Source organism: Phaethon lepturus, unplaced genomic scaffold, assembly GCF_000687285.1.
Source record: "Phaethon lepturus isolate BGI_N335 unplaced genomic scaffold, ASM68728v1 scaffold11228, whole genome shotgun sequence".
Classification (NCBI taxonomy): domain Eukaryota; kingdom Metazoa; phylum Chordata; class Aves; order Phaethontiformes; family Phaethontidae; genus Phaethon; species Phaethon lepturus.
Genome location: NW_010558318.1, coordinates 26,801 through 34,996, shown reverse-complemented (window position 1 = coordinate 34,996; position 8,196 = coordinate 26,801).

Here is an 8,196-nt window from a genome sequence, read left to right as displayed (position 1 = left end):
AAGAAATGGGGGAATCCTAGCTACCGCTTCTTACAGTGCAAGAACAAGGAGATATTCAACGGAACACTGAGGCAATCAATCTGAACCTGATAACATGAAATACCTTCTGTTCAAGCCACCTCTGAGAACAGTCATTTAGAAATGTAATAAGAACATCCACAGTTATTACGGGAAATAATAGCAGGGAAATATAAACTGTCATGCTCCTGGTCATTTCTCAAGCAATTACTAACGAGGTTAGGAAGAAGCTTTTCCTATGGGCAAGATGTTTCATAACTATCCATTTCAAGCTTCTGTTCACCTCACTGAAGGAAGTACACAGAGCGAATAAGAAGACAACATGATACTGAAACAACCAGCTAAGGATATAGCAGGCAAAAAGCCATTCATGGATCCCTGCACGATACAGATGCCAACGAAGAGATAAAACCCATTTTTTGTCAATGTGAAATATTATTTTTAGGAGGGTTTTGTTCGCATGAGTATAGGAGAGGGGTATTACAATATATCAGAGTTTTACAGCAGTTTGTGAATATGTAATAATGTAATATGCAATAATTTTATTTCTGTACAGTATGGCTAAAGCCTAACCAATGTTGTTTATCATTATTATTCTAACTGAAGCTTTAAAGCAAAGCATATTACAGTAATAGGCTTTTCTTTGTCACGCTTCAAGAATATTAATGAACATACGCTTTCAGCACTTTGGTGAAGTAGGAAAGTGATACAGGAATACATTCATTAATATGTGAGGCATAGCAAAGAAAAGCCTATTATAATAATATTGTGTTTTACAAGTAGAAGACTGAGGCATAAGAGAATGAAGTAACTTCCGGAAGGTAACCAAAAAGGCTATAGACAACAGCTATGTTATGTCACAGTTCAATGCCATAAGCAGAAAAATCATCTTTCCTTAGAGCTGCAAAAATTTATAGCTGGGGGAAACCAGCCTGTAAATCTGTAAGGCTCCCAAAATGAGTTGTCAGATTTGCAATGAGAGTTAAAAAGACAAAAAAAAAAGTACTCTAGTTGTCCATTCTTTCTGCCATGTAGAAAAACAGAAGTATACCAAAAGCCAGCTGCAAAATCCCTCTTGAATTTCAAATGTCCATTTCTTTTCCCCAGAATAAAAACATTTAAGTTTGAAAATCAATGTCTTAGTCCCTTTCTGGAAAAGCACCTATGTTTTTCCTTACATATAAAGAAAAAACAAACAACCAGGTAACCAATAAAGCCTGCACATAAAAAGTTAACTCTGTACTGTAAAAGCCACAACTAATAAGTATAAAAAAGTACTAATAAGTACAGAAAAATAATCATGCATCTCCCAGTTTCAAATTGGTCAGTGAAACCACAGGGTCATATTTTTCCTTCTGCCCATAACACTGGAGAAGACACTATACATTTATGAACTGCAGCCAGAATCCTGAACATTTACCAATTGATCACTGGGGAATTGTACACAAACACCATTAAAGAGAGAGCATCACAAGCACGCATAACAGCCATCGCAAGAAATTATGTTCCGTGAGATCTACTGGTCTAACTGGAATTGTGTTTAAGGGTGCTTTGGTACATGCATGGAGTAACCCTTGTAACTTGAGTGAACTGAGGTAAAATGATCAGATAGATTTATAGAATTATCGCAGCATCTCTGATTATTCTTGATACAGGATTATATGGTCAGAGTTTACTTTAAGTAACTACTTTTTGTACAGTTTGCACTGCCTTCAAAATTACCAGAAAATAACTGTGGAAAAATCATACGTTTTAAGTATCTTATTGTATGAGAGATACTTAAGAGTGTCAAAACTGTCTTTTTATAAAGTGACAGTAATTCCAATCTATGGAAAGAGTATTCACACTTCTACAAGAACAAAGGGATGCTCTTCACTGATAAAAGTGCATGTATATTATAGGTACAGAAATGAAAAGTACCTTAAATAAATGTGAATATAGCATGTCAAGAAAAACCTCATTAATGTCTCAGAGTATTAAAGGAAATAACGTATGTTTCAACGTCAATACTAGCTATAAAACTAATTTTGTTGTAAGCAATAAATCAAGTATCAGTATTTGAATAAGAAGGGAAGTGGTAAGATTATTTGAAAAATGTTTTCTTCAGAAAAATGTCAGGAAGAATTCCAGTTTAAGTATCAATTAACAGATGTGTACACCCTCCCCCTATTCTCCCCTTTCCCCAAACCCAAATACCTCTTTCTTGCTACTCATACATATTTTTATAAGAAAAAAAACAAAGGACCTGTGAAAGACAGGTGAGGTGGCAGTGACCAAACTACAAATGAAAGTCATTGGACTGCTTAGCACAATTTAAAATGAGATTGAGAATTAGCTAAAACACTAGAGAATATAAAGAATACCTAAATTAAAGAAATACTATGGGCCAGCTAACAGAGTTCTATCTCCAGAAGAGCTCTGACTGACAGGAATTTACCTGAACAGAGAGCAGGATTTAGACCTAAGGGTCTCAGAGAGCCACAGGGTACAGATAAATAATGCAAGATAGAGTAATATATTTTACTTACTGCACATTATCTGTTCCTCATGCTTTTTAATTTGGATGAGAGGAATTAAAACAAATCAGGTCTCCCAAGTGAATTGCAATTGTTGCTAGGACTATGGTTAATTTACAGGACACTGCTTCGAGCATTCTCATTAATCAAGGATTTAAAAGTCGGTGGAAAATCCCTTATTTACAGTGAGTGCCTAATAGGATAACATCCAACTGGTATCATCATAATACACGATCGGATTAGAATATCTCTTGGGCGAGTTGTTCAAATTCATTTAAGAAGCGATACTCTAGTTATAAGACATTAAAAAAAAAAAAAATAGCACGTGTACAACCTGGAAGGCCAGGCAGAATTTCTTTTGATTGTATCTTCTTTGTGTATTTTCAGAGCTTTTCAGATTCATTCTGCGGATGTGGTTGTATGATTTAAAATGCAGTCCATTGTAATATGTGTCCTCTTAAGAAGTTGGACATCTGTTCACATTTCAGAAAAAGGATGCTAGAAAAAGCTTACAATTAATGTGCCAATATAAAAAAAATGGACAAAAAGAAAATCACATTTTGTAAAGCTAGAATTCACTGCATAACGCCATTTCTGACAAGTATTCATGGGTGTGGCCCCCGCAGGAATAGGTCTTGCTTACATCAGTCAGGTCTGCTTGCAAAAATAAGAACTTTGGGGTTTGTCTTTTAGCCAAGAGAGAGTTTAAAATATCACCAATCTGCCACCTTGCCTGAGGAAGGAAATGGTGACTATTTCAAGAAAGCTCCTGGCCAAATCAAAAAATGATGCTCTAGTCATGGCTTAAATACAGTCATAGTCTGTAGCTATGGATAAATATCAAGCTGCCTCAAAGGTTACTACCATGGGTTCAAATCTGCTGCCAGCAATTATGGTTGTGCCCGTCTAACAGGTACTTTGAATGCTATGTCATTAAAAAAAAATGCCAATGAAAAAACAACATGGGAAAGTAAATTTTTTTTTTATTATGATTTAGTTTTTGCATGACTGGGCATAAATACATACCATCTTATTCAGTTTTATGTATGAAGCCTGTTATACCTGGGGGTACCAGAGAAATACGATCTGAAATTAAATCACCAATCTGAATTGTGCATTCATTAACAGTATAATGGATCCTGCATATTTTCTCCTGTAGTATTCCACGAGCTCTCCTTTAAATCACAGCACCCTACAGCTACTCTGAATATAGTTTATTCCTTTCTTGTTCAATAATATACTTTATCCCATGAGAACTGCAAGTAAATCCACATTACACAAGTTAAAAACTAGCAGTCCTAAATTATTACATGAATTATAAACAGCATAACTGCTTGTGACTACTGCTTAAATTATTTTAGATGAGAACTTCAACTGTTGTAATCAAAACTATTCTTATTTATTTGTACAGCTTTGGCGCTTAATGACACCAGCCAGGCACCGTTGTGCCTGGTGCTAAAGGCAGCCGGAAGGGCAAGGCTCTACTCTGAGGAGCGTACAGATTTTGGACCAGACGTGACGAAAGCTGAGTGTGAGAGGGGGGAAGCAGAGGATGAGAAGGGTCAGGTGAGGATGCTACTTATAAGCGCTAGCGGTTACGCAGGCTCTGATCTAGCAAATTTTCCAAAATGATGCTCCAAGACGGCAGGAAGGAAGGTCAGGAAGAAAGGAGAACAGAGGAAAGCCAGGCAGGAGCCCAGGACTGGCCAAGGAGGTGCTGGGAACAGATGGTGCCTGGAGAGCGCTGCTGAGGCTGCAAGCCTCCCCCAGGAAGCTCTGCCTATCTAAAACCTCGTCTGGTGAGCACAGAGGTGAGGTCAGCCGCGTGGCGCAGGAAGAGGCGGCCAGCACCAGCAGCCCAGGTTTGGGCGCGGGAGGACGGGGCGCGGTTGCGTCGGGAGGGGAAGTAACAAGGAAAGTGAGAAATTAATGGTAAGGTCAAGGGAGCGAAGGGGATGGAGGCAGCAAAAGGGGATGGGCCAGGATACGAGGGTGTTGGTACCAACAGACCTGATTATGTGAAGATTAACAGGTAAGAATTTAAAGACTGTTAACAAATGACCGTCTGAAAACATACTTTCAGATGTAGGACCAGGGAGTTAAACCTCCAATTCTCCTTTTCCCCTCTTCTGAAATGCCTGGTTATCATCTCTGCTTACATTACTTCATTTTCCCTCCTGAAAAAAAGCTTATTCAAATACTTCCCGTTTCGTTCAGAGGGAATCAGCTACAACTGGTATTTGAATGCAGAGGTCTACTTCAGCTTAGCAGAAGGGTATATAGCTAGAGCCATGCTACAAACAAAGGTTTTGGAAAACGAGCAGATATACACTACTAACTTCTTCATTAGCTGAGGCAAACTTTCCTTTAAAGTACGATTCATGCAATGTGTACAGAAGGGAGCTTACAGCAGTTATTTTGTACTTTTGCACTGGACCCTTCAACTTCTGAGGCAGTGACAGACATTCACAAAAACCAATCCCTTACATATATTCCTTTTTTTCCCGATTTTTCTTTCCAAGGGAGGGATAAAATAACCTAAACCAATGGGAATGCTGGCAGAAACCAACAGGGCATGAAAAATCACAGAAGACTTCATGTGGAAAAAATCAAATTTCGTTTTTTGGGACAGGATTAACTGCACAATTATCTAGCCAACACTGTGTAATTTACATTTAAATTTCTGTGTATGAAGCAGATCTCTATGACTGGTTGTTGAGACAGCTGTATAAAGAAACTTGAATATGTCGCATTAATCAGTCGTACTCTTCCGCGAGCTTCTCCCTGGTGTTAACAACCTCCCATTGCACGAGGCAGTTTGCTGAGAAAGATGCTATAGTGATCTAGCAGTAATATCAGCTCTAGATGACATGTCGTTTGGACAACTGCCTCTAAAGTTGTATTTAACCTGCTATAGGTCAAACAAGTACATGTGCAGCAATTACTGCTCGTCCACCCATATAGTAGCAGCGTGCTACCGAAAAATGTTATTTCTGGACATGGATATGAAAATGCTAATATTTCAAGCACATACACAAAATTTATTATGTCTTTTATTAACTGCTGACATATTATTACCCTGTAATGTGAAAATACAGTAACTGAAAAATCAAAACACTTTCTCAAAACTGGCTCTCATCTAATTAATACCATCATGTTATTTCTTGACCCGGTCAGTGTTTGACACTGGGAGAAAGCAAAAGCCTTGATTAACAAGTTCCTCTCACAGAAAAAAAAAAAAAAAAAAAAAAAAAAACAAAAAACCATCTAGGATATAATAACCAAACACAATAAGGCCTTTCAGTTAGTGAAATGTGTTGTAGAAATTAAACTCTGAGGTGTAGGTAAAACGCTCAAGACGATGCCTCGGGTGCCCTGCAGGCCACCTCCAGCCTCTGTCCCCGAACCTCAGCAGCGACAGGAACACAGCTGCCCCACACAGCAAAGCAGAATAACCTCATTTTTGGCCTCCACCTCTTACATAAAGTACAGAAAGTCTATCTTTCCACGTAACAACCTTAAAATCCATGGTATTATTTCCATGCAGAGCAGCATTTGTATTACTTCTCCAGCTCCTCCTCCTCCTCCCAAACCTCTATATTCTTCTGGGCAAAACTACCACAGATAGTGGAAATATATTTGAGAAAAGGATTTATAGTAAAAATAATGTCAACAAAACTGCGTGGCTTTCCTTTAAGCTCTGAATTTGAAGTTAATTGCTTTGGTCAAAGTCTTAGAGCCACTTGTCTCATCTGGAAAAAAGCTGAGAAAATCCACATGCTGGCAAAGCTACAACTTTTTACCTGGACAGGTAGCCAGGCAGCACTCTGCATTAATCTTTAAAAATAAAAGTCTTACTAATTAAAAATAAGGAAATAATTAAAATCTTTTCCTATCAGGTCATGTCCCTTACCTCCTGCTACATATCACTGTTATTTTCACAGATTTAGACCAAAAGCAATTTCTGTATTAATTTCATTAATGAACATCACTTTTCCTGTCCCCTCGTGAAACTTTTTAGGAGCTGCTGTCTGGAAAATTAGCCCACTGTTTTTTTCCTCCTTGTTTCTGTCCCTGCTGGGCAACTAATGAAAACACACGTATCTCCATCAATATATTTTTCACTGGTCACTCGTCCATATTTAAAGGCCTTGCAAGAAGATATTTAACACCACACTCGCTGCATAACAGCTGGGACTACTTTGGACTTCTCTGCTTGAAACAAGCTGATCCCATACTAGCTGTGGTTCTTGGAAGCAGAGCAAACAGCAACCATACCGTGACAGATCATCAAGAATGGGAGTTACTGTTTCTCATTTTTTGGTAGGAGGAAGAAGTTGGGGTTTTTTGAATAACTACTTCGTTACCTGATCCAAGTCTTAAGTTACAGCACAGGGTTTGGTATTTACAAAGGGAACAACTGATGTTTACCATGAACATTGGGCTAATGTTTCAAAATGGTGTGGGCTCCAGTGAAGAGTGAACTGTCCATCTTTCACATCCTTCACATGAAGGCCAACTCATGTCATAAAAACCCGATGGCATGTTTTACATGAGGAGTCATGTCAGCATCATACACATTTTGAATTGATAAAGACCTAAATTTGGTCCTTGCTCTCCGTGCTCTTGGGAACGTGCCACTGAGCCCACAGCCTGGACTGCCCCCAGAGCCCCAGGCAATCCACGTGAGGGTGCAGGCAGAACTAGACCAATGGTTTCTCATGCTGGATTAAAAAACAGCGATGAAGAGACACAGCACAAGCCTGAACTTTATCCCTGAAAGTAGATACTGCTATGCAACATGCCAACAAACAAATCACTGGCACCTAATTGGATAACGCTTTTACTATATTATCTATACAGTGCCATTTGTTAAATCAGTCATGGCTTGGATGAAGAAAGAATGAATTGTCACATTATTTCTCTCTCATCTAGCTTCTAGATTCCTAGTGGTGTAACATCTTTGTTTCCAGAAATAATTTTTTTGGCTAATTTTCATTCTGTGATTACAAATACTTCTGTCATGGATCATAGTGATCAGAAGAAGCTGTGCTTCTCTTCAACTTACTTATTTCACTCCTATTTCCCTCAGGTAACTAAAATAGGTTGAGAACAAGGGACAGGTAATCTCTGAATTCTTTAAAAGTCACTTGTGCTTTCTTTCCAAGATTCTCTTCAGAACATCCATATTCTTCTCTCATAAACACCACCCTTCATTACAGAACAAGAACAACAAAACTGCAGTGTGATTTTTGTTTTGTTTTTACATTTGCGCTAAGCCCAGAATATATGGAATGGAATGTGATTGATGAAATGCAACCCTATTATTTTTTCCTAGGCAAGAAAATAATTTTGCCTCTAAGTATGAGAGAAATGTTTCTGGGCATTACGCTTGTATTTTCAGATATTATTTTATCTTTAGCCACCTCTTTTGCTGAAGTAAACATTTTCGTCTCTACTAATTATGAACTCACATAACACAGCGGAGACTTTTGCAGGTTCTTTTTTTTTTTTTTAACCCAGAGACTCTGTGCTTATCAAACTGCAATGTTACAACAGTGACAGCACACCTTTTAATTTATATTCCTGTATTACCAATCACATGTACAGAGACCTGTTGAATTTTTGGAATATGAGACTTACTGCATTTGTATTCATCCCA